This window comes from Chrysemys picta, chromosome 4 (assembly GCF_011386835.1).
Source record: "Chrysemys picta bellii isolate R12L10 chromosome 4, ASM1138683v2, whole genome shotgun sequence".
NCBI lineage: Eukaryota > Metazoa > Chordata > Testudines > Emydidae > Chrysemys > Chrysemys picta.
The window spans coordinates 34110433-34138043 of NC_088794.1; the positions used below are offsets into that span (position 1 = coordinate 34110433).

Here is a 27611-nt window from a genome sequence, read left to right on the forward strand (position 1 = left end):
CCTCTTAGTTCTGTAGAAGGCAGAGGCTTACAGATGTTTTTGCTTCTGCCTGTGTCCCTGCACCATCCTTAGAGACAGACAAGGATCAGAGAATTCAGCACAGACTGATGCAGTTTGTCTGATGGGATGGACCCAGGGTCAAGTGAGGGGTGTGAAAGAAATATTAGTACTCTCTCAATCTCACCCCCTCCCCGCCAACCTTGAGATGCTAAAATGAGGTGCACTCGCAGTATATCATGCAAATCCTCCTTGCATGCTCTGCATGTAGTGAAAATCTCATCGTCGCTCATCTCATGTGCTTTGGTCAGCAGTGAAATAGTTAACAATGTCAACATTTAAACCACTTAGGCTTTAGGATTAACCTATCACTGAGAGGAAGATATCTTGTTATCAATCTACTGATATTCAACTTCCTTCTAGGATATTAGCCAATTAACGAAGTTTCTCTCTACCTCGGTGGCATTTCTCAAGAATGTTTCCATTGCTGAGATCTGTGGGGCTGCAACTTGAACTTCTATACACACTTTTTCAAAACACTTTGCAGTAACCCATGATTCAGCTTTGGATGCTGCTTTTGGGACTGCAGTATTATCTACAGTATTCAACTCAATTCTGAAGCTCCCTCCTCTTGCTGCGTGTAATGCTTGGCAGTCCCTTGAAGTAGAGCACCCAAAAAGACACTACTTGGAGAAGTGTAGTAACTGGAGTTCTTTGAGATGTGTGTCCCTATGGGTGCTCCACTACCTGTCCTCCTTTCCCCTCTACTTCAGAGTTTCCTTTATGGGACTTTGTGTTAGAGAAGAAACTGAGGGTGATTTACTTGCGCAGCACTACCTGAACTTGATGAAGGGCAAAAGGATGTGTAAGGTGCATGCACGGACCAAACAGGCATTACTAGCAAAGTCTCCAATCAAAGGCACATGGGTGCATGCGCACCTGAAGTGGAGCAGCCATAGGGCAGATCTCCAGGTACTGCACAGGGTCAGTAACCTCTTTTTTTTTTTTTTTTTTTTTTTTTGCGGCTTGTGTCAATAAGAGAATTAATGAATGTTATATATGCAGCGCCACAGATTATTTAAAGTGGTAATGCCTCTTTAAAGCCATTGGTTAATTGAATGCCAGAAAGAGTAATAGGCTTGCTCCGCCACACTCAAATGGTTTAATAGTTTTTATTTATTTTACTGGTTTAGATCTCTGCCTCTGGTCATGTTTATTGGGTTAGTAGCTAGTTGGTTGTTTTACATTTGGCAGTTAATTCCCTGTACTACACTGACTGCAATGGGGATAGATGGAATTTTGAAAATCCTCCCCCCTCCTCTCCCAGCCTTCTGTCCCCCTCCTGCACTGTTGTGGCTGCTCATTCGCTTCAGTGGAATCATTGCTGCAGAAGTGTGTTCTGAAGATTTAAGGCAGTGCTGAACTGTAGCATTGCTGCTGCCTTTTGGTACTCTTTCTTCGTGGAACTAGGCAATAGTACTTAAACATGGCATAGAGAGTACACTTGTAAAGTTTGAGGGTGATACCAAGCTTGGGGAGGGGGGAGGGGGAAATTACAAGTGTTTTGCAGGAGAGAATTAGAATTCAGAATAATCTGGACTAGGGTGACCAGATGTCCCGATTTTATAGGGACAGTCCCGATTTTTTTGGTCTTTTTCTTTTATAGGCTCCTATTACCCCCCCACTCCTTATCCCGATTTTTCACACTTGCTGTCTGGTCACCCTAATGGACAAACTGGAGAAATGGTCTGAAATAAATAGGATGAAATTCAGTGAGGACAAATGCTAAGTACTGTACTTAGGAAGGAGTAATCAATTTCACAAATACAAAATGGGAAATTACTATCTAGAAAGGAGTACTGCAGAAAGGGCTCTGGGGGCTACAGTGAATCACAGCTAAATATGAGTCAAAAGTGTAATACTGTTGCGAAAAAAGCCAACATAATTCGGGGATGTATTAGCCCAAGTGTTGTAAGTAAGACACGAGAAGTAATTCTTCCATTCTACCAATCAGCACTGATAAGGCCTCAGCAGGAGTTTTGTGTTGAGTTCTGGGCACTGCACTTTGGGAAAGATCGTGGAGAAATTGGATAAAGTCAAGAGGAGAGCAACAAAAATGACTGAAGATCTCGAAAACATGACCTATGAGGAAAGATTTGAAAAAAAGCATGTTTGTTTAGTCTGGAGACAAAAAGACTGACGGGGGACAGAACAGCCTTCAACTATGTAGAAGGTTGTTACAAAGGGGAGAGTGATAAATTGTTCTCCTTATCTACTGAGGACAGGAAAAGAAGTAATGGGTTTACATTGCAGCAAAAGAGATTTAGGATAGACATTAGGAAACACTTCCTAACTGTCAGGATGGTTAAGCACTGGAACAAATTACCTAGGGAAGTTGTGGAATATCCCTCATTGGAGGTTTTTAAGAACACGTGAGACAAACACCTGTCAGGGATGGTGTAGATTAGTGGTTCCCAAACTGGGGTTTGTAAAATGTTACAGGGGTTTCTCAGGAAAAAAATCCCTAATGGCGGATAGAGCTGTCCATAGAAACTCCAGACAGCACGGGGCCAGCAGCCCGGAGCCCCTGGACTTCCAAGAGCTAAGCAGATCAAAGCAAGCATATCTATCAAACTGAGGAGATTTAAACTTCAGGACTCCTTATAAAAAATGGAAAGGGAGGGGGATATTTTTGCCGTTTTAAAAATTAAATAGGCAGCTAGTATTGTTTTTAAAATTATTATGAAGAACAAGTTTAAGCTTTGTTGTAACATCTGTTGTTTGTCTGGACTGCTCAGGACCTGAATGCTTGTGTAGGAGGAACTCTTTGAGTTGGCTTCTTAAATACCTTCATGTTGTTTCATATCTGATACTCCTTGATGAAACATAGGAGCCTTGTCTTATAGCAGGCTTATTCAAAGTGATACAAGCTATGAAAGTGAGATCTTGGAAGAGTGTTGCCGTTTTCATAATGTAATAAAAATACTGTGTGTAATAAGCATGTCATAAAAACCAATTTTATATTTCCACTGCTTTTATAATTTATACTCAGATAAAGGAGAAAATCCCTGGAAATATTCATTTTTAGGAGAGGGTTTGTGAGACTTGACATTTTTATGAAAGGGGTTCACAGGTTGTTAAAGTTTGGGAACCACTGGTCTAGATAACTTATTCTTGCCTCATTGGAGGGCACTGGACTAGATGACCTATCCAGGTCCCTTCCATTTCTACATTTCTATGATTCGGTGTTCAGGGAGAGATTTTCAGAAGTGCCTGAGTGATTTAAGAGCACAAATTGAATTGACTTTCAAAAGCACTTCAGTGTTTTAGGAGTACAAGTCCTATTGGAACCACACCATTAAATATTTTGCTGAGTCTATCTCGTGGGCCCTATGACAATAGTATCTGAGTGTCTGTCTTCAATGTATATATCCCCACAACACCATTTTGCAGCAGGTCAAAACTGTTGTCCCCATTTTATAGATGGAGAACTGAGGCACAGAGAGACTAAATGACTTGCCCAAGGTCACCTAGGTAGTCTGTGGCACAGCAGATGCTTTAACCCAGGGCTCCCCAGTCCTAGGCTAGTGCCCTAACCAATAGATCACCCTTCCCCTAGGTAGGGATAAATAATGGTGGACTTAAATACCTGCTGAAATGCTTTGCTGAATCAGGGCCCTGGTCTCTTCCTGACTTGACATATTGGCATGCATGCACGTGTCTTCCAATGAGCAGGTTACATTTTTAAATCGAAGCATTGTCATGGGGATGTGTGCTGCTGTCAAGAAGGTGCTGCCCCCAAGTCAAAAGGATGGGCAATGCACAGGAGGTTATTAATAGGTTTGCATTGTTGAGGTTCCTGAATTGTCTTGGAGCCATTGATGGGAACTCAGGTGCCTACTCTTTGCCTGCAACACTAGGCCTTGGCATTCATCAGCAGAAAGAGATATTTCTCTATGGTGCTGCAAGGCCTGGTTGAGCATGGTGGAAGGTTCACCAGTATTTATGATCTGTATTATCGTAGCGCCAGTGATTCCCAGTCATGGACCATGTGCTTGGTGTTGTACAGACTCTGAACAAAAAGACTCCCTGCCCTAAAGAGCTTACAATCTAAGTATAAGACAAGACCGCAGAAGGATACAGAGAGATCAATAGGGGAGTACAAGGAAATAATGAGTGTATTGGTCAGTAGGATAGGTAGTGCTCTCCCCACACCAGGCAGCAGGATCTTTAGAGACTCTGGACTGTTTTCTGCAATGAGAAAAGGAACTCTTGCTTCCATGGTCTCTATAGAATTTGATGGTGTTGCCATTCCTCCAGGAAGTGTATAACTTTATCCTGAGTAGTTACAGAAAGACCTTGAAATGTGATTTGGAAGGTTAAGAACTAGATGGAGGAGGCTGTATACAGGTGAAAAATATCTGCCTCTTATGATAGCTGCTTGCTGTGCTTTGCATAACTTTTATGAGAGTAAGGGAGAGAGCCTTGGGATGGGAAGAGGAAGTTGGCAGAGTTGCTGACCATCTTAAACAGCCAGACAAGGGACCTCTATATATTGCTGCAACTATTCGGGAACAGAGTCAGGGATGCATTGTGCTCCTACTTTGAAGATAAGAGCCACTTGTGAACAATGTATATTTGCTTTGGTATAAGGCTTTAATCATGATTACTGTAAATATTAATGTCCATGTGCAGTGGTGCAAAGGTTTTATCATGCTTCATGTGAGGATTTTAGTATACTTTATGTGGAGATTTTAACAAAGTACATGTTTGGATTTTATTGTAGTGTATTTGAAGATGCAGTGAAGGTGGGCATTTAATTGAATTAGTATGGGATACTGCAGTAAACAGAAGTGTTGACAAAGCAGTAAGAGTAGAGGAAAGAGAGTGGGAAATGGGAAAAGGGAAGTTGCACAGAAATCAGACATGAAAGACAAGCAGGGCGGTGGCTGAGTTGTTGATGCCGGCATAAGTAGATATGACGTTCTCTTCTCTGAGAAATGATTTGAATTGTGCCTATCTGGATAAAATCCTAGTGCTTTCAGTTGCATTCCTAGTTGAGGCATCTTTTGAAGCTTATAGTTCCTAAGGGTATGTCTACACTACGGGATTAATCCGAATTTATATAATTCGGATTTGAAAACAGGTTGTATAAAGTCGAAATATATGCGGCCACACTAAGCACATTAATTCGGTGGTGTGCGTCCAAGTACCGGGGCTAGCGTCGATTTCTGCACCGTTGCACTGTGGGTAGCTATCCCATAGCTATCCCATAGTTCCCGCACTTTCCCGCGCCCATTGGGATTGTGGGTTAAGATCCCAGTGCCTGATGGGACAAAAAACATCGTCGCAGGTGGTTCTGGGTACAGCCTCACCTCCTCCCTCCCTCCTCCCTCCCTGCATGAAAGCAACGGACGGCAGACAACCATTTTCGCGCCTTTTTTCCTGGGTGGGTGAACACTGCAGACTCCATACCACGGCAAGCATGGAGCCCGCTGAGCTCAAGACAGCAGTCATGAACATTGTAAACACCTCGCGCGTTCTCGTGGAGTTTATGCTCAGCCAGGACCAGAAAAACGAGGCGAGGAGGCAGCGGCGGCGGCAGCGCAGCGACAAGCATGATGAGGACATGGACACGGACACGGATACAGAATTCTGTGAAACCACGGGCCCCGGTGCTTTGGAGATCATGTTGTTAATGGGGCAGATTCTATCCATGGAACGCCGATTATGGGCAAGGGAAACAAGCACAGACTGGTGGGACCGCATAGTGTTGCAGGTGTGGGACGATTCCCAGTGGCTGCGGAACTTTCGCAGGCGTAAGGGCACTTTCATGGAACTTTGTGACTTGCTGTCCCCTGCCCTGAAACGCCAGAATACCAAGATGAGAGCAGCCCTCACAGTTGAGAAGCGCGTGGCGATAGCCCTGTGGAAGCTTGCAACGCCAGACAGCTACCGGTCAGTCGGGAATCAATTTGGAGTGGGCAAATCTACTGTGGGGGCTGCTGTGATGCAAGTAGCCAAAGCAATCACTCAGGTGCTGCTATGAAAGTTAGTGACTCTGGGAAATGTGCAGGCTATAGTGGATGGTTTTGCTGCAATGGGATTCCCTAACTGTGGTGGGGCGATAAACGGAACCCATATCCCTATCTTGGCACCGGAGCACCAAGCCACCGAGTACATAAACCGCAAGGGGTACTTTTCAATGGTGCTGCAAGCACTTGTGGATCACAAGGGACGTTTCACTAACATCAACGCGGGCTGGGCGGGAAGGGTTCATGACGCTCGCGTTTTCAGGAACACTACTCTGTTTAAAGGGCTGCAGCAAGGGACTTACTTTCCGGACCAGAAAATAACTGTTGAGGATGTTGAAATGCCAATAGTTATTCTTGGGGACCCCGCCTACCCCTTAATGCCATGGCTCATGAAGCCGTACACAGGCAGCCTGGACAGGAGTCAGGAGCTGTTTAACTACAGGCTAAGCAAGTGCAGAATGGTGGTAGAATGTGCATTTGGCCGTTTAAAAGGTCGCTGGCGATCATTATTGACTCGCTCTGACCTCAGCCAAAGAAATCTCCCCATTGTTATTTCTGCTTGCTGTGTGCTCCACAATCTCTGTGAAAGTAAGGGGGAGACCTTTATGGCGGGGTGGGAGGCTGAGGGAAATCGCCTGGCTGCTGATTACGCGCAGCCAGACACCAGGGCGATTAGAAGAGCACACCAGGAAGCGCTGTGCATCAGAGAAGCTTTAAAAACCAGTTTCATGACTGGCCAGGCAACAGTGTGAAATATCTGTTTGTTTCTCCTTCATGAAACCCCGCCCCCTTTATTGACTCATTTTCTGTAAGGAACCCACCCTCCCCCTTCCCCCAGCTTTCTTTCAAACCAAATAAAGTCACTATCATTTAAAAATCATTTATTCTTTATTAATAGATTAGAAAAAGAGGGAGGGAACCCGGGTGGTATTTGGGAGGAGGATTGCTGGGAAGGAAAAAGCCACAAAGAAAAGGTTAAAAAAATGACAGCCTTTTGCTTGGGCTGTCTACTGGGGTGGAATGGGAAGGTGTACGGAGCCTCCCCCCCCCGTGTTCTTACACGTCTGTGTGAGGAGGATACGGAACATGGGGAGGGGGGAGGGTGGAACAGGGGCTGAAGCGGCAGTCTGTTTTCCAGCAGCCGTTCCTGAAGCTCCACCAGACGCCGGAGCATGTCTGTTTGCTCACGCAGCAGCCCCAGCGTTGCATCCTGCCTCCTCTGGTCTTCCTGCCGCCACCTCTCATCTCGAGCGTCCCTCCTCTCCTCACGTTGGTCCCTCCTGTCCTCACGTTGGTCCCTCATGTCCTCACATTGGTCCCTCCTGTCCTCGCGTTCACTGGCTTCTTTCCTATACTTTGAAACTGTTTCCTTCCACTCATTCAGATGAGCTCTGTCACTGCGGCTGGATTCCATAATTTCAGAAAACATCTCGTCTCGCGTTCTCTTCTTACGACGCCTTATCTGTGATAACCTTCGGGATGGAGGCGGGATGCTTGAGGAATTTGCAGCTGCTGTAGGGAGGGGGAAAAAAGAGAGAATTGTTTAAAAAGCTACATTTTGCAGAACAATGCTTATACTCTTTCACGGTGACCAACACTATTCACATTACATAGCACATGTGATTTCTGTGCAAGGTCGCATTTTGCCTCTTAATGCTGAGTGCCTGTGGCTTTGCTGCTAGAGATCACAGGTCTGGGCAACAGAATTCGGCTTGCATGCGGCCATGGTAAGCCATTGTTTTACAGCTTCTGCGCCCTCCTTTCCCACATACCAAGCATAGCCTGTAGAGTGCTGCGGTTTTTCTGTTAACATTCAGCAGCAGCAGCAGAAAACAAACTAACCATCCCCCCTCTCGCCATGAATTCTCTGGGATGATCGCTGTACCCCTCCCCCCCACCGCGTGGCTGGTATCAGGGAAGATCCCTGCAGGCACAATCCTGGCTGTTGGGGAGAACGGAGTGCTGTGTGCTCTCTGCAAGCTCATCCTCATCCTCCTCCTCCTCCTCTCCCCCATCGGCAGAATCCTCAGGCGTCGCTGATGAGACTATCCCCGACCCAGAATCCACGATCACAGGTGGGGTAGTGGTGGCGGCCCCCCCTAGAATTGCATGCAGCTCGGCGTAGAAGCGGCATGTCCGCGGCTCTGACCCAGAGCGACCGTTTGCCTCCTTTGTTTTTTGATACGCTTGTCTGAGCTCCTTGACTTTCACGCGGCACTGCTCAGAGTCCCTATTGTGGCCTCTCTCCATCATGCCCTTGGAGATTTTTTCAAAAGTTTTTGCATTTCGTCTTTTAGAACGAAGTTCTGCAAGCACTGAATCCTCTCCCCATACAGCGATCAGATCCAGTACCTCCGTCACAGTCCATGCTGGTGCTCTTTTTCGATTATCAGCCTGCATGGTTACCTGTGCTGATGAGCTATCTGTGGTTACCTGTGCTCTCCACGCTGGGCAAACAGGAAATGAAATTCAAATGTTCGCGGGGCTTTTCCTGTCTACCTGGCCAGTGCATCCGAGTTTAGATTGCTGTCCAGAGCGGTCACAATGATGCACTGTGGGATAGCTCCCGGAGGCCAATACCATCGAATTGCGGCCACACTATCCCTAATTCGAAATGTTAAAATCGATTTTGGCGCTACTCCGCTCATCGGGGTGGAGTACAGAAATCTATTTAAAGGGCCCTTTACATCGAAATAAATAGTGTCGTTGTGAGGACGGTTACAGGGTAAATTCGAATTAAAGCTGATAAATCCGAATTAAAGTCGTAGTGTAGACCAGGCCTAAGTCACTGCTTTCCCTGTAATTTCACTGCCTGTATGCATGATGTGAAAATGCAGCATGGCCAGTCCCTCTACGGGTTTGTTTAAAAAGCTTTTTAAAAAGGTATTTGAGCTGGAAAGCAAAAGTAACCCCCAAATTGTTGTATTTGTTAAAGCTGAAACAGCTTTTATTCCTAAACATAGAAAATTCAAAGGAAATTACAGAAAGAGGAAAGCATTTTCAGAGTATTTAGTTTAATTTCTATCATTGCAGTTGGGAGCCAGAGTTCCATAATGTATCCTGGTTACTTTGAAAACCCAACATATTTCTGGCTCTCCACAAACGTAAATTGGAACGATCTGAGGCAAAGGAAATCACCAGTTACTAGTCCCTCCTTCTGTCTCTCGTGCACAATATGTCTGTGGATTCAGGACAAATGTATGAATTAGTAATAGAGTAGTGCCTAGCTAGAGGCCTCAGCGTGATCACAGCCCCATTGGGCTATCTGTACAAACACAGAGTAAGAGAGTCCCTGCTCTGAAGAGCTTGGTCTAAATAGGTCAGATAAAGGAAGACAGGAGGCTTTGAGGGATAGTGACTTTCCCACAATTACACAGCAGTTCAGTGGTTGAGCCAAGGATAGAACCCAGATCTCCTTAGTGCAAGTCCATGCCACATTGGGTATATCTGCACTGTGATAAAAGACCCATGGCATGGTGGCAGCTGGCTCAAGTCAGCTGACTTCAGCTTGCAGGACTCAGGCTGTGGGTGCTGTAAAATTGCTGTGTAGACATTTGGGTTAGGGCTGGAGCCTGAGCTCCGAAACCCTGTAAAGGGGAAGGTCCAAATGAGCTCGGGCTGGAGCCCAGGCTAACATCTACACTGCAGTCTTTAGCCCCATAGCCTGTGCCCCATGAATGTAAGTCATCTGACTGGACCTCTGAGACTCGGTGCTGTGGGGATTTTTATTGCAGTGTAGATGTACCCATTGTGTCTCAGCCATTGTAGTCTCTGAACTCCTCCTAAAATCACCAGTTCACAAACTTGTTGGGAGCCACCTGGTCACATGGTGCTTCCCTGTTTCCAGCTGAGAGAACCAGAACAGATCAGAGGGGTATATGAAATTATGAGCAAAAGAAGAATAATTTTTTTCAAACAGGACAAAATACCTGTTGCATTGGAGACAGCTCAGTATCCATTAAATATTTTCCAATATTGCTTTTCCATGGGTAATCAGTCATCATAGTTGCCATAGGAATATTTTTCAATCAGCAAATGAGAAGGGAGGTAGCCCTGGCAATTGTGAATGGGATGGGATGTGGTCTGTGCAAATCACAGTTTGGAAGGGATGTGTGCATCAGTCAGTCTCTTTATTGAGATGTGGGCCACACTATGAAAAAGTTTGGGGACCCCTGTCCTAGGCTACTTAAAGATGAGGGTTGTGCTGTACATCATAGTAAATATCATGGTCCCTGTATTGACAACAAGGTCTTGAATTTGATTTTTTCCCACAGCGCCTTGAGAGGTTAAGGATACCCAGGCTGATGTATAGCTAAAGAACGAGCAGGTTTTTGTGGAAGATTTGATTGAATTTTATTGATTTACACGCATACGCTCAATTTCTGCTAATTTCTAAAAATTAGTTTAACTCTCAATATTATTGGTGCCTTCATTAGTAATTCATGTAGTATAACATCACATCACATCAGCAGTAATGTACCCTTGGCTTTGGATTATAGAATAAAAATCCATTATGGGCCAGTTTCCCAGTTTGAGTAAGTTGGCATAGCTCTGTTGACTTTAATAGCACTACGCGGATTTACACCAGCTGAGGTTTTGCCCCTATCAAAAGAAGTATACTTACCATATAATATGAAAACAAACGTGATAGATTTCAACGTGTTGTATAATTCAGGCCATAGAAATTCACTCAATGATTCCTGCATCAAGCCCGTTACTGCTGGTTGAGCTAGAGCGTATCTTTTAGAAAGACATCCAGCCTTGAATTAAAGTGATGGCAAATCCACTATATCCCTTGGTAATTTGTTGCAATGGTTAATTACCCTCTCTGTTAAAAACATGTGTCTTTTTTCACTCTGAATTTGTCTAGCTTCAGCTTCCAGCCACTGGATCTTGTTCCGCCTCTGCTAGTTTAAAGAGCCCACTTATCACAAAGCTATGTATGTACTTATTTGCTATAATATAGTGTTCTGGCAATTTTAAAAATCTCCAACAAACTACTTTCAGTAGGACTGCTTCCCTTTATATCCTCTAGCACACCTTTGAAAATATTCCCCTTTGCTTTCAGTACAGTGAATATACCCCTTGAGCCCCCTTCTTGTGGCTTTTAATGTCACCTCTTCATGGAGCAGTACCCAATATTATGTGGTTGATTATCCACTTATTTTATAGTTGTATATTGTGAGGTCATTGTCCAGACTTCCCTGATCTTGCTTGGGACAGTCACGGTTGTGAAACTGTTTAGGAGGAAATGCACCATTGACATGTAAAGGCCTGGATGTTTTAAAACCTCTTCTGCAGCCAACACACCAGGTCTGCTCTTTCCAAATCAAAGATAGATAAACTCCAAAGAGAGAAAATAAATCTCTGACTCCACATTCCCCATTTTCTGTGCTGGGAGCTGCTTTCGTTATTTAAGGTCGTAAAGTCTGTCACCTTTATAATACAGTGCAGAATCTTCTCTCTCCATTTTTTTCCCCTTGAACATTTGTTTGTTTTCCAAGAAAGGTAATAATTATAAAAAGTCATCTGGTTTCCTTTGCGCTCTCTATTACCTGCCAAGTCAGTGTAACTTCACCTGAAGCGAGTAGCCTATTCCGAAGGAAGTATAAGCTCCCTTTGATTTGGCTACTTTGCACTGCCTGAGCAGCAAGGCTGAGCTTCAAATTTTCAAGAGACTAATAAATGTGGATGACTCATTTTTGGGGTACTCAGGTTCTGAAGCCTGTGAAATCTGATGATTGTTTATTAAGGTGCTGAGGACCCACTACTCCATTTGAAATCCATGGGAACTGCCCCTGCCCTGAGTACCTGAAAAACGGGGCACCAATAGCCTTTCCGTAAATAATGAGAAATAGGATTTTGATGTCCTAAGGTTTGAGGCTGGTAAGAAGACAGACAAATGAATTGGTGTTATATCTGTGGTAGTCAGCAGTGTCTCTATTGGGCTTAATTTTGCCCTCAGCAAGATATATTGCTGTCACATTGAAAGTTTGATAGAAATCCTACCATAAGAACTAGAATGTCCTCTTATTTCACCCCTTGGATCTAGAGTCTTTGTTTTATAGGCTGGACTATGAGGTAGCAGGAAATATGGAACATTCTGTTTTGAAAACCAGTGTTTAAAATGGTTGCATCTCTCCCAGACGGTAACGCTGATTATGAAGAGGTCTGTGACACTTGGATTCTGTGTGTGTTTTGTTTTGTTGTTGGGTGTTGTTAAAAATAAAATAGAAACAGATGCATGGGTGGGAAAATCCTTATGAAATTCAAATGCTTTTAAATGTAGTAAAACCGTATTGGGAGAGGAAGGAAAAGTCAACCCATTGCTATTTGTATTAGGGTCGCACCTCCAGGCTCCAGCTGAGATTGGAGCCCCATTGAGCATGGTGCTGTACAAACACTATCTCCACCCTGAAGAGTTTACGGTCTAAAGTCCTAATTTTGGAAAGCACTTAAGAATAGATTTAGGAATGTGCTTATTCAAGACAGCACTCGAAGCTTAATGCTCAACGTTAAGGGTGTGTTTAAGTGATGTCCCAGACAGGGATGGTTTCCTGAACTGGGGTCTAGACTAACAAGACGGAGGAAAAGGAAACGGGGGCCCAAAGTCACATGGTGGGTCAGTGGCTGAGCTGGGAATAGAACTGAGGTCTCTTGCATCCGAGTACGCTGTCGTATCTACCGCTTCCCTGTGCCCCACTGCAAACATTGGCTGTTGTATCGTTCCCTCCAGGTGGATGCCAATGTTGATATCAATTTTGGTTTGCAGGGCTGAACGAGACTAGCAGTCAAGGGGTATTGGGTATTTTTGAGACTGACATACCTGGTGACAAGGAGGCCTTTTGATAGGGCAGGACATAGAGGAGGGGGGTTATCATCTGGAAAGCTTCTGCACAGTCATCGTGCTTAGGGAACACGAAACAGGTAGGCTAGATGGGTGGAGCGGGTGAGAGCAGAGTGTGTGTGTGAGCAAAAGTAAAGATTTTAGTTTCTGGACAAATCTCATACAGTCTTTTTTGCCTCAAACCAAAGAGTGGTAGGGCCATCAGCACCTTAATCTTTTTCCCCTTTTAAAGAAATTAGGAATGCTCACAGCCCTATTAAATCCCACATTTAACCTTATTTCTCAGAGTTTTAGTCACAGCGATGGTGAGAGGGACAGTAATGGTCTATTTAGTTCCGCCAAATGGATTTTGTATTAGATTGACAGTCGCTGTCAGCATGTAATTGCAGATTAATGGGATGTAGTATGTCATTATGGCAGCTCAACAGTACAAGTATTGGAGCAGCGCAAGAGTCTGAGGTTTCATTTCTCACTGGGGCAGGTTACTTTGACCTGGCTGAGACCTGCATTTTCACAATTCTTCTCCAGAGCTCGGGTGATGAAGAATAATATGTTTACAGCTCAGATAGTTAGTGATGCTGAGAATACATTGCGTGAACTAACAGTGTAAAAAAACCAAACCCCAAACCAAATTGGAATGACAGAATCTAATAATCAGCGATGAGGCGTCAAATGCATTCAAACGGCGTCACATCCTGAGTGGCTTATATTTTGATATGCAACATCCACTAGCAGATGCAAGGCTTCAGGTTGTTATTACCCAATGAATAAAATAGTTATCTGGAGACTTTGCTGAGCAATATCAGCTGGATCATGAAGCCAGTTAAGGGATCAAATCCAATGCACTGGAAAACAGACACATTTCACAACTGGATCATGAGTGGTGGCTTATATTTTGACTTGGAACACAAGCTCCATTTGCTTACTGCAGAAGTGGAACTAGCATTGTATGGCACAGTAATACATTGCCCTCTGATTTCTGATACTGGGCAGTCTGTCTAATCCAGAACTGGCAGAGCTACGCTTTTACATTTTGCCTTCCACCATGGATACATGCGCGGTATTCTAGTAGTGTTTCACTATTTTTAAGTAGTTCTAGCTGCCATCTTGATTTTAAAATCTTGTCATAAGTGGCTACGTGTTTTGGACTCCTGAAGTCACTTTTTCAATTATTGTTGAATTGTGCCCCAATAAATCTGTGCTTTATATTCTAGTGTAGTTTGCGTGTACTGTGTGGCTTATTCCTGAGCTGGATGATTTGAGGGTGCTCTTGTTAGTGGCCAGATTGTGATACCTTTACTCACGTTGAATAGAACATTACTCCAGGAGCAATCCCACTGAAGTCATTGAGACCTTTTGTGGAGCAGGTACTGTTCAGTGTAAGGGGATCACAATCTGGCCAGAGGTGAGGAATCGGGTGGTTTTTTCCCCACGTACGCTAGTATTTCTATCACATATTCGATAGACTGTTCTAAAATTGGCTTAATTGCTCTGGGGTATAATAGACCCTCCACCCTTCAGTTGGCCTTGAACTTCAGTGTCCCTTTGCTACTTGGAGAGCATCTCAGTGCCATTTCCCTGAATGCTGTACTTGGTATGTCCTTGGGACTCGTGATAAGTGGACCTACAAATTTACCCTAATTGTGAACTCAACTGTGAAAAGTGAGTGAACGTTCATGAAGTTTCACCATAACCGATATTAATAAGTGTTGATGGGAAAAGGTGCAAAAGGGTGACTGACTGAATTAGTACAAACGAAAAGGCCTCCAGAGATAACTCCAGGACTGTGTTAAGATCATGCCTGGTAAACAAAAGATGGGTGGGACTGGAAATCAGTCAACCACAATTGTTGTCTTGGAAATTAGGCCTAATTCATAGACAGAATAATGAAGGGATAGGCTCCCTCCTCCCCCCAATCACTCCCTCCTGGGGTCCTTCAAAGAAGAGACTGGCTATCGCAACACTGGGTGACTGAAAGAAGCGGAAGGAGTGAGCTTCATTGTCATGGCTGCTACCCCTGGTGTCTTCTGGGACTCCTGGACCTTTTTCATCCTAATCCGGAGAGAACTCCTGACCAGACCAGGCCAGCGAGAGGGAGCCAGATGATGCTGCCAGCTCCAGCTAACTCCTGACAACCACCTGGGATGCGAGACTTTGTCTCCCTGACACCCCCATGGGGCCTTTTCTTTCCCTATCTTATTTCTTCTCTTTCATCTCTCCCTCCTTTTTCCTTCTGTCTAATGAGAGTCTGGCTTAGCTGACTGAAACTCTTTTTTGCAATACTGCTATAAGCTTGTGACCAGAAAGGCAGCTAAAAACAGTGTTCTAGACAGCCGGATGCTGGTACCCATTTGCCAGTGTCTCAGAGTGGCTGATAATACTGTGTGCTGTGCCTATGTTTTTCCAGCAGTGAGATTGGAGGCTGCATTTTCTATCTTTGCTGTTCTTGTTTTTCCCTCCTTATGTGTGTTTGCCTAAAAGGCAAAACAAGACAACGAGATTGGACTCTAACAACAACAGCATCGATAGCTCCAGGACATCTCAATGAACTACTTTTTCTTTTCACCAAAAGGACAGTTATTACCATCTGTAAAACCACCCAAGAGACTGTGAAACAATGGGAATTTTCCTTCTAGAGACCCTCTGCAGCTAAAGGGAAAGGGATGTTGTTGAAATGAAAGTACTTAATACTTTACATTTCAAATATTTTAACGGTTTTCCCTTCTTTACTATAACTTTAATAAAAGGGTGTTTTTTTTTAACGGTGTGTTTGCCATGGTAGTAAACAGGCTGAGGTCTCTGTATCCCAAGCCCTCTTGTTTAAGACAGGATCCAGTGTTGGACAGTGACAGGGTCCTATTAATACCTTTGACTCTTTGGGCCCATTTATTCTGTCTAAATTAGTGCAACAAACTCTGTTGCTGACAAGTTCACTACACTCACTGGTGTGTGCGGCTGTTCTGGCAGGAATGTGCCTGTTTTTGCAGAAGCAGAAATGGTTAATTAGATCTGCGGAGTTAGCGTCTAGAATCTCAGTAGCTACCATCTCCCCAGGTGGCACTGCAAAATAGTAACTGTAGATGTAGTAGCTGTGATAATTAGGGCTAGTGCCAAAATGCACCTCCCAGCTCTCCATATGTGTTCCTGATCCAATGTGTTTCAATCACAGCAACCTCCTGCTCTGTTCTCTCTTGCATCTGCCTTACATCTCCTAGAAAGACATGGCGAAGAATCAGAGTGGCGACACAAAGGACTAACATGGTGCGATTTAGATGGGTCAAAAATTGTTTTTGAAATAATTTTAAAGTTTTTATAGAAGCTTCTCGCCTCCATAGGGTTTTTTGAATAAATTTCAGTTTAACACTAAATTCAATTTTGTGCAGGATTATCTTGTGTTCAACATGGAAACAATTTATGAAGAAAAACTTGCAATAGGAACTGCTCAAAGTCTAAAAGAACTTTAAAGAAAAATGTCATAGGCTGGCATCCAACTGCCTGAACTAATTACTGTAGCCCTCCCTTGATTACCTATATGTCCATTCCTCCCTCAAGCACCTCCTTGCTTTTTCCCATGCTGTCCCCCTTCCCCTCGAGTGATGGGAGGAAAACTCCTGGTCAAAATTGACAATGCTGCCAGCTTACCCTCTCTTAAATCTACCCCCACCCCCTTAAAACCTATCCTGGGTGAGGCCTACAGATCACTTTCATCTGGCTTTGATTAGGCAAGTGGTGAACTGAACTTTTCAGCTTTTCTATAAGATGTTTGTTTTATTGTTACCACATCCTCCCAACCTGTCTGCACTCTATTTGTCCGATTCATCCGCACGTTGTGCCCTGTCTGATGTGCAGATCAGTGGGGCATGGGGGACAGTCTTTTTCAGTCCAGGCCAATCAGTATTGGCGCAACGGAGCCCCAATCCTTGATTGGAGAGCCTACATGCTACTGTAATACAATTAAATAATAATTAATCTTTGGTGGCCTAATAGCACTGCCTACTCCTGCTCCTTTGGCTGACCAGATGTCAAAGGGGGCAGGAAGTTAATGTGGTACCAGTACTGCTGCTGCATTGGAATAGTTAGCATGCAGAGGGAGACTTTTTAAACAAATAATTCATGGAGAACCAAATATTCCGTATTTTAAATGAGAATCCAGATGTCCCTGTGCTTTTGGGTGAGGAAGTGTGCCTTGCACTAGAAGGTAGGTGAGGTCTGTGGTGGAGCTTAGATCCTGTGGGAATTCATTCTTCTGCCTTGGGCCAACCTTCAAGAAAACTCCAAGGGCCAATGTCCAAGAAAATAGTGCCATTGTGCCAGAGGAGAAGTCGAGCTGTTGACAGTTGTCCTCATCCCAGGAGCTTTAGGTACCCTGGGCCCAGATTGTTAAGGACTGAAATCTTGACCTTCATGTGATTAGTCTATGGGCAACCAGTGTAGCGAGCTAGGGTTAGGCTGTAACCCATCTCGCTGAGGAGCCACACCACTGTCTTTTGTCAACTCCTGAGGGCTGCTGGTCTCATGTCCAGACAGCATTGTATTCAGCATATTCAGCCCCTGCCGTGAGAAGGGGAGTGTCCATATCACTCAGCATCCCTGTCATCTGTCAATCTAGGCATTTGTATGCCCCTCATCACCCTGGGATACGAGTGCCCCAGTCTTTAACGGATTTTATCCTTACAACATCTCTGAGGTGTTGTCTGCATCCCCCCACCTTTTTTTTATTATTATTATTATTAATGGGAAAATAAAGCCTAAGGTAAATTAAGTGATTTGACTAAGGTCACATGGAAAGAGGGTGATTGAGCTGGAAATTGAACCCAGATATTCTGAGTTCTAGGCCAGTCCTCTATCGATTTGTCCATCCTTCCTTCTTAGTGGGTATTAAAAGGAGTTCCATCCAGTTTTCCTTGGCTGGCAGAAAGGTGGTTGGTACAGGCAAGCCACCAGTATGGTGCAGTCACAGTGAGGCGCATAGGGGATAGAGGTGTGTGTGATCCTTACCGGTCTGTGAGAGCGATGTAGAGGAAACAAGGTGGGGAGGAAAGAGAAATAAATCCACCTTAGGATTTTGGTGATTATACTACAATGGTATCTTTAATGCTGCTTCTCTGTGGATCCACTCACGTTGATCAAACCGTGGAGGGGGAGAGAGACAGACAGCGACCCATGAAATACAATACAATACAATAAAATGGAATCTCTTCTCCACGAGGTAGAAAAAGTTTTTAAAGTGGAATTGCACAGAAAGGATCTCTCTCACTCACACACACACACACACACACTCTGATCAGGGTTGAGTAGAGGAAATATTGAATTTCATAGGGTGAAAAAAACAGATTGGATTTCATACGATGACAGGCTCAGAATTGTGTCTTTCTTGACAAGTTTCAAAGTAGCAGCTGTAGCACTGATTGAAAGCAATTGAGAAAAAGCAAGAGAGCTTGTAGTTGGGGCTCTCAAATGTACCCAACATATCCTTGGGGGACTTTTCCTCTCATTGTAAAAAGCATGGCTCCTGCCACGTTTGCTTGTTAAGCACCATATATTTACGCTCCCCTCCTGATAGCGGCGCAGGGACTGAATAAATATTTATTATCTCGGAATCTTCCCCTTCGTTGTAAAACTGAATGCTGGCAGAGTTTAACAAGCATTTAGTTAGAGCCGGGGTAGGCATCTTCGGCACTCGAGCTGATTTTCAGTGGCACTCACACTGCCTGGGTCCTGGCCACTGATCCGGGGGGCTCTGCATTTTAATTTAATTTTAAATGAAGTTTCTTAAACATTTTAAAAACCTTATTTACTTTACATACAACAATAGTTTAGTTATATATTATAGACTTCTAGAAAGAGACCTTCTAAAAACGTTAGAATGTATTACTGGCACGCGAAACGTTAAATCAGAGTGAATAAATGAAGACTCGGCACACCACGTCTGAAAGGTTGCCGAACCCTGACTTAGAGGATACCAGATCTGTTGTTGATGGTGCTGAGTTAGAGAATCAGGGAAAACTTTTGAGGCAGAAAAACTAACTTCTGTTGGAATAACAACAATGGACCAGCCAGCCAACTGTATCATAGGTAGCACCACAGTGGGAGAACAGCCTTTCTGGAGCTGCTACTCCCTCTGCCACAAAGTGGCAGGGTGGGGAGTGGGCAGGCTAGCAGTAGGAAGTGACCTAGCCAAGGCTCCTCCACCTGGCGTACTGGCCAGCACAGCTAAGCCAGCACACTGGGAGAAGTCATCTGAGCTAGGTGTTGGGCTGAAACAGATTATGATGTCCCTCTTCTGCAGCAAGGAGAGAACCAGGTTGGGACTGAGTCACAATTCCTGGTCTGTTCCTGGCTACAATTGAGCTATATATTTGCACATATATAACACTGCTTTTCTGAGAAGATGTTTATAAATGCTTTCAAAAAGACCAATATGATGATCAACACCAAAGAAGAACCAACCTACTTAAAAAGAGTTGCAAGATCCTAAAAATCTTTTAATTTAAATGGGACAAGGTACAAGTTAACCCCTAGAATTGAAAAGTATTTATCATTTGCACCAGGCTGCCAGGTTTAACATTATGAGAATAATGAAAATTCTGTCATCTCTAATGCAAATGTTGATGTCCGATTAATAGAGAAAATAAGATGAGCGATTAATCCACAGGGGAATAGATCATCATAAATGTAAATTAGATCATCAAAGGATAATCCACACAGAAAGAAAACTACTGGAAAACATGATTAATTATTGAAATTCTAGTAAAAAGGGATCTTTAACAATAGGTTCCTTGGAGGATATGTCGTGCGCTTCATCAAGATTCGGAGCGGGGTTATTTTACAATAAAAAAATTGATTAGCTTCATTATAAACATAATAAAGACGTTTATCCCACCCAAGAGATAATATGCTGTTCTGAGGGATAGAATACAGAAGCCCTTGCACTGAGCTGACAGATCTGATTTATGCACACCCGGTTTTGCCAACATATCAAGTTTTGCTTGGATAAGTCAGAAAACATCTGCATGCAATTCTCTGAGGAAAAAACAGCTTCCATATTAATCCTTAATTTTGCCTAAACATGATCTTGATCGCTTAGGAATATGAAGGTAGAGGAAGGATTGTCTTGTGGTCAGGGTGTAAAATTGTGTGTGGTTTATTGGGTTTCTCTTCCTGCTTCTAATATAAACTTCCTGTGTGAGCTAGGGCAAGTCACTTCACCTCTCTGTGCATCCATTTCTCCATCATGTAAAAAGGGGTCCAAGATTTGTCAAAAGTGATCTAGAGTTCCTCAATTTTTGGGTGCCCAACTTGAGGTGTCTTAAAAGGGCCTGCTTTTCAGATAGTGCTGAGCACTTGCTCTCATTGTAATTCTCACCCCAAATCATTAATCATGTTAGAAAATCTTGACCATGGATATTTCTCTTTCCTAACTTCAAGGGGGCTTGTGAGGCAGTACATTCTATGTGCCAATACAGTATTGTTATGCTCGGGGCAGGGTGAAACTTCATTGAAGCTGATAGGCACTAGCCATCTTTCATTCGGGATAAATGTATGAAGCCATTATATTCTTTTATGGAATAAGGTGGCTGAAAAAATTGGAGTTACTGCACCAAGCCAGGCCACATCCAGGGCTGGTCAGGCATTTGAGCTATGTTGGGCAGAGGGGTTTAACTGGGGGCTGAAAGCAAATGGAGGGAGCTGGTTATTGTTTGAGGGAGTGGTGTGTGTGTGTGTGTGTGTGTGTGTGTGTGTGTGTGTGTGTGTAAAAAGCAGGAGAAAAACCACAAGAAGCAGACAGAGAAGGCAACAAGGAAGCCCCAGAGAAATCTAGGGAAGCACTTGTTCGGGTGATCCTGAGAAAAAGTTGGGAGAGCTTTTGGGCAGAGTGCTGACTGGAAAGAGGCTTGGAGCAAAGAAACTGTCACTTGCTATGTTCAGGGAAATGGGACTTTGTAAATAAACACGATTGCATCAAAGAAATGTCTTACTGCATCATCAGTTTCTCCTCCTAATAGAAACAACGCGCAAGCCCCCAAATATTGGCTACTTAGTATGCACTTTGCATATTATTTTATTTAGATTTGATGTGTTTTGGGGCCAGGGGCAATATCTTTATTATACATGTTTGTGCGTACAGCACCTAACAACCTGGCCCTGATCTCTGAAGGGGGCCTCTAGGTGTTACTACAATATAAATGAATGATGCTGACAATTCTATCCACTCTTTTTATAGCCTTCTCTTCTTTTAACTAGATTTTCTATAGCCTCTACTTCCCTGGGGTTTGATCATTCAAATCAGTGAGAGGGGCTGTCCTTTTATGAAGAATAGCTCTTGAATCACACAGATTGATGGCAGACTTTTAACACTGTTGGAGCTCCATGTGAAAAACCAGCTTTTCAGTACTGTTTTGAAGGAATTTCTCCAAAAGTTTTGCTTTCAGTCTGATCCAGTTTCATTCTTTTTTCTGGCTTCAAAATATTGATTCCAGGGGCAGCAGGCACCAGTTGATGATAATGGTTCCTGCCTCTTGAATGACTTTTCTGATAGACTTTCCTTGCCGGAATTTAGTGGAATATTGTATTATGCATCTTTGGGCATTAGTGGCTCATCACCTAGATTTAGCTGCTGTCGAACATGCTCAGAGAACCCAGTGAATGAGAAATAAATATGTTTTGAGAAAACAATTTTGTACAAGGAGTAAATGCATGACTCAGATCCTGTAGCATATATTTACTCTTCCAAAGCCAGCCCACTGGCATGGTGCTTGGGCACTGCACTGACGCCGGGGAGACTTGGGTTTGATGTCTGATCCTGACCTCTCATTTTCTGCATCTGGGACTGTGGTGGTGATACTAAACTACTCATTTTAGCTGCTGGAGGCATCTAACATTAAAGAATAACCCCTCTGCCCTGCTAGGGAGTGAGTCACAGCTAGTTCTCCTCAGCCTGAAGATAGCTGCATGCATTGCTAAAAGATTCCTAGAGAGATGGGGGTTAAAATGAAGGGGGGAAAGGTGGGCATTTCCTGGGCTCCATCAGGGGTGTGCAGAATGCCCCGGGGAGAAAGTCAGCAAGAAGGAATGAATCTTGGTAAATAGTACTAAAAACTAGCAGAGGAAGATATATTAGTGCTGGAGAGAGATGCCTGTTAAATGAAGGAACAAGCGATGAACCCAATTTATGCCCGTGGCATGAGGAATGAAACAAGAAAGGTGGCACTCCATATATTCCCCCAGCTCCTCATAAATTTCAAGGTGTCTGCCTTTCCTTTTTAACTAGCCTATAAAATGCAATCCTGGGACCATTAGGAGACGTGCTGCTGAAGGTGATATGAAATGAGAAGACATTTCCTTGCCCCAGCCTTCTTTCCCCAGATCTTGTAATGATTTTTCATTCAATTAATTGGAGGTCACATGTATCTGAAGGCAGTTAAAATGTCACACTCCAGTAAACCATGTTATCAAACTCCTCTGATCAGTATCTCCAGAGATGGGAATGGGGTGGCAGTGGTTTTTGAGGGCAGGTGTCATGTGTTAGGGTTACAAACCCTCAAGACACCTCTTCTTTTTAACGGAAAAGCAAAGAAACTTTATTTGAAGTAGTTGCTGGGTTTTTTATTTGGTTTGGTTTTTTTTAAGGGTCAGCTAATTCTGGAAAATCATTTCAGGTGAGAAAGGAATGGAGCTGGTTTTTAGTATTTCCACTGTGATCAGTTGAATTAACAGCTAGGCAGCTGCTGTGTTGTGACTGCTGCTTGATACACTGATCATAATCATCTCCCCATCACTTTGTGCTTTGTTGAAGCCACCTGTTTCTTGTTACATATGGAGACTGTAGGTAGTTTGGGAGTTGGGCTATCTTATTGTGTGTGTACAGCTCCTTGCACAGTGGAGCCCTGGTTCTTGATTGGGGCCTCTAGGTGTCCTGCAAAGCAAATGATGATGATAACCTACCATTGGGTGCAGGGAGTTGCTTCCCAAAGCAGGGGATATGCATTACTTTGAGCTTTGCCAATCCTGGAAAGATCTTCATTGACTATAACTGCTCTTCCAGGTACTCCCTGCTGTGTTTTCCCCTCCTTACTTAAGGCCCTCTAAAAAATTTTCAGCTGGCTTCCTCCAGGTGGAATTCTTTTGATTTTAATAGAATTACACGAGGGATGAATTTAGCCCACCGTCATTTTAATTCTTTATCACACACTCGAATGCCTCCGCTTGAGAGGATAAAGGGAGGGTTACTAATATCCCCGTGGGTTTAGTCTCTTCCTGCAAATCTATATAGATTCTGCTTGTTTATTTGTGGGTGTATGTTTTGCAGAATTTTGACAGTCATCTTGCCCCTTTCCCAATGAGACTCGGCATGACTTTTGTCTAGAACAAGTTTCCATTGCTGTCAGATTCCAAGAAACCACCTGACCACGGTTATACGAGTTGTAACCTTTCTGCTTCCTGCCCACCTGCAATCTACGCCCCCTCTTCCATTCTTCACAATGTACCTAGATGAGGCCTCAACACTTTGTGAGCCTCTGTACACTGTACTGTCCATAACACAAGGGAAACCAAAGCAGAGCTTTTGGCTGAATGTTTTTGGTAACTAGTTTGAACCAATGGGTTTTAGTCATGTTCTTTGCCCCACTATATTTAGGGAGCTGTGTTTAATGTTGTTGGTTCCACTTCAGATTATGGAAGGGCATAGTCAACTGCACTAATAGGAACTGAGGCATTGGACCAACTCTTAGTTCCACTGAAATCCATGGCAAAACTCTCATAGACTTCAGTGGGACCAGTTTTAGCTTTGATTTCACTGTCACAACACCGTCTGTTTCACTAAGGGTCGCCTTTGGGGTCTGTTCCAGTGCTTAGTAGCATGCTTTGTTTCACTTGGGAAGTCTGAATTCAGTGATAGAATTAGAATCACGGCTTTCGCATTGATGATGTCAGGGTAGATCCTCCAGTGGAGGAACAATGGAAAGGAGAAGAGAATGTTCATGCTAGCTGGTTAGGAATGATGTGTACACATTAGTCATACAGGCGGTGGTATATGTTGCATTTGTAACAGCAGGACTAATTGGAATAAACCATCAACCAGATCTTCAGAACAGGAAGCTTTTAGAGGCTCGTGACAAGCCGAAGATGAATGGGGAAAGCTCACTGAAAAATCATATCTAAACAGAAGTATTTGCCATGCCCCCCACCAGAAGTATGCTGGGGCAGAAGAGTTGGATGACATCCATTAGTCCAGAATACGTGGAGCAAAACAGTGTGTGAGCTTAGTGTTCATGGCAGGTGAAGCTTGGCAGGCCTGGAAATGAAGCTAGTTTAATTAGTTTATCCACAGAGCAGGTATAGTACAGGTGGAAGCAGCATAAACTTCTCTCCTTCCAGTGTTCCTTACCCCTGCCCTAGAGGGGGTGACCTTTACTTACATGGGAATGGCATTAAATTTTCTGGGTAATTCACTCCTTGACCTCTTCTGAAATTGGCAACAGGATGATTTTGTGGTGAAAGCACGGGGCTGGAATTCAGGTCATCTGATTTCAGTTCCTGACTCTGCCACTGACTTTTTCAGTGACCTTGGGCAAGTCACTTAATTTCTCTGTGGCCCAGTCCCCCATCCTTAAAATGGGAATAATATTTCCATTCTCCTGCCCTTTGTCTTGTTTAGTTAGTTTGTAAGCTCTTCAGGGCAGGGACTGCCTCTTACTCTGTTCAGTGCCTAGCACAATGGAATCGTGATCTTGATTGAGGTTTCTTGGCCTTACCCTAGTAATAATAATTATAATAATACCAGTCAGTCATTTGTGGAAATGTGTGTGTGTGTGTGTGTGTGTGTGTGTGTAAAGTGCTGAGACCTCCAAACTAATTTTCTATAAATGCAGGTGTGTTAAAGTTATGAACATCAACCCATCTAACTTTACTACAGTAGCACCTTAACTTTCTGAAGGTGAAAGTTTGCACTGCCTAGAGATTTTTATGTTGGATTTTTAATGTTTTTGTAACAAGTTGTTGTAAAATTAATCAAGTAGTTGATCTATGTACAACCCAAAATATCCTGACCAGGGTATGCAGGTGAAAAACAATCAGTAATAATTAAATGATTGTTTCCATTAAACTGAGCATAATTAATGAGATTTAGATAATGTCACAGAGCGGTAGGTTTCCAGTTTAACCATTTGTGGAACTGTCAAAAACAGGACAGACACCCCAAACTAGTGGTATGCTCTATAATTAGATTTCACCAACCCAGTAACAAATGTGAACTCCTAGATCACTATAAGAGTCATACCATGGAGTCACAGACAGTCCTATTAGGCTCTCCTGTCTATCTTGCCACCCCAGCAAGTTGAACTTCGTGATAAATGGTCACTTACATTAAAAAAATCACAAAACATTCAGATTGATTCCAACCCCGAGACACCAGTCACTTACTCCAGATCAATTTGTATCTTAGATCTCACACCAAAGACAGCACCTGTAGCCAATCCTGTAATAAACTAACTTAAAGGTTTATTTACTAGGAAAAAGAGAGTTATTTACAGGTTAAAGCAAGTAAACATATACACAAATGAGTTACCATCTAAATCCCAAGAGTGACAGTGTGTCTTTCTGGGCAGACCCAGGGGTAACCCCTCAGGATCTCTGGCTTCAGTTTGGGGTCCCTGGCCCTGTGGAAGTTCAGATAGCAAAGAGATGGAAACTTTTCCTTTTGTCTTTGTTTTATTTCCTCCATTCAGTCTCCAAGTCCATAGGACGAGCTTCCTTGCATGTAGCGTTTACAATGTGCGACATGGCCATTTGTCAATCCTTTGTATTGCCATGTTCCTTGGTGGCCCATCTGATTTTGATAGTTCTTCTGGATGGGTGGGGGGAAAGACTCTTCCCATCTGAGTTCACAAGTTTAGAGCAAACATTTTCAAAGTTTATAAAGCAAAATGTACATATTTTCTTCTAGCATGGAATACAGACATTACAAGTGGGATTAATGGATGCACCAATTTACAAACATTTTATAGAGTTTAAACACTAAATACATTCTTATAAAGATAATAGCTGTTTTGAGCACTACTAACACATAAGTGAACTGGTCTGGTCTCCAGCTATGAGTTTGTCATTTTTTTTAGCTAATGCCTGCAGCCTTGGCAAAAGCTGGCATCTGGCCTGCCAGGGCCACACCCACTCCGAGTGCGTACACAAAACGGCTAAACCAGGTATTAGTTGCAATGCATGAAGTGGCATGAGCTCCTTGTCTCAGGTCCAGTTGAACTGGTGCCATCTGTAAAGGTGTCTTCCCAGTTTGGACAGGAAGTGTAGCAACTGTACTGGTTTATCAATGTGCCTAACTCCATTTTGCAGTGCATTGCCCTGTGTTTGGGGAATTACCCAAAAGCCCCTGCTCCTAGCAGTGGTGCTGGGCATTCTGGAATAGATGCCTCAGGAGTCTCAGAATGTAGTGGGTCTGTTGCTCATCTGTGTGAATGGATCAGAATAATTCTGTCATAAAGAGAGTTGCAGTGTGGAGATTCTACACCATGTCAAGGAAAAGTGGGCAATCTGTTTCCTTTCACTGGTTTTCTTGCTTAGTGTCACCTGCATATTTCTCCCTGATGTTGGCAGTCTGAATTTCTGAAGTCTGCATTACCTGCTCATGTCATACGCCTTCCCAGCACCAAGTAAGGAAAAAAAAAATCGAATTGCTTTGACATTTTATAATCTTCTTGTTTTCAAATGTCTGAGACTTGTGATATATTGCAAAAATCTCCTGTTATTTTTCAGAAGAGTGTTTTGCTGCTGCAGTGATGCAGGGAGTAATGTCTTAGGTCACTCACAGTCGCCTTTCTGTATCTGTTCCTGAGACTTCAGTATGGCTGAAGTAAGCTTTTGTTTTTCTCAGGATTGCGCTGGCTCCTAACCAGTTTTGACATGCCCTTTACTAAATTATATATGACCAGAGAATACGAAATAGACTCATAGACTCTAAGGTCAGAAGGGACCATTATGATTATCTAGTCTGACCTCCCGCATGATGCAGGCCACAAAAGCTGACCCACCCACTCCTGGAAGAATTCTCTCCCTTGACTCAGCTGTTGAAGTCCCCAAATCATGATTTAAAGACTTCAAATCGCTGAGAATCCTCCAGCAAGCGACCCCTGCCCCATGCTGCGGAGGAAGGCGAAAACCTCCAGGGCCTCTGCCAATCTACCCTGGAGGAAAATTCCTTCCCGACCCCAAATATGGCGATCAGCTGAACCCTGAGCATGTGGGCAAGATTCTCTAGCCAGACCCTCTGGAAAAAGTTCTCTGTAGTAACTTTTAATATCCCATCATTGACCATTGTTACTAATTACTAGCGATGGCACGTTATTGACCTATTGACTAAAATCACTTTATCCCATCAAACCATCCCCTCCATAAACTTATCAAGCTTAATCTTAAAGCCAGAGAGGTCTTTTGCCCCCATTGTTTCCCTCGGAAGGCTGTTCCAAAACTTCACCCCTCTGATGGTTAGAAACCTTCGTCTAATTTCAAGCCTAAACTTCCCGACGGCCAGTTTATATCCATTTGTTCTCGTGTCCACATTAGTACTGAGCTGAAATAATTCCTTTCCCTCCCTGGTATTTATCCCTCTGATATATTTAAAGAGAGCAATCATATCCCCCCTCCGCCTTCTTTTCATTAAGGTAAACAAACCGAACTCCTCGAGTCTCCTTTCATACGACAGATTTTCCATTCCTCGGATCACC

The 27611-nt window shown here is 43.5% G+C and overlaps 1 protein-coding gene across 14 annotated transcripts in view; it reads left to right on the forward strand.

Moving 5' to 3' along the window:
* The window catches only part of TSPAN4 (tetraspanin 4), a 716150-nt gene that overhangs the window by 217468 nt on the left and 471071 nt on the right, over nucleotides 1-27611 (forward strand). Inside the window, exon 3 of one of the 14 annotated variants that reach the window (XM_042862176.2) lies at nucleotides 26452-26540. The exons of the other annotated variants lie outside the window; for them this stretch is intronic. The gene's annotated coding sequence lies outside the window, so the exon portion shown is untranslated. The remainder of the gene's footprint in view (nucleotides 1-26451; nucleotides 26541-27611) is intronic. 14 annotated transcript variants of the gene reach the window in all.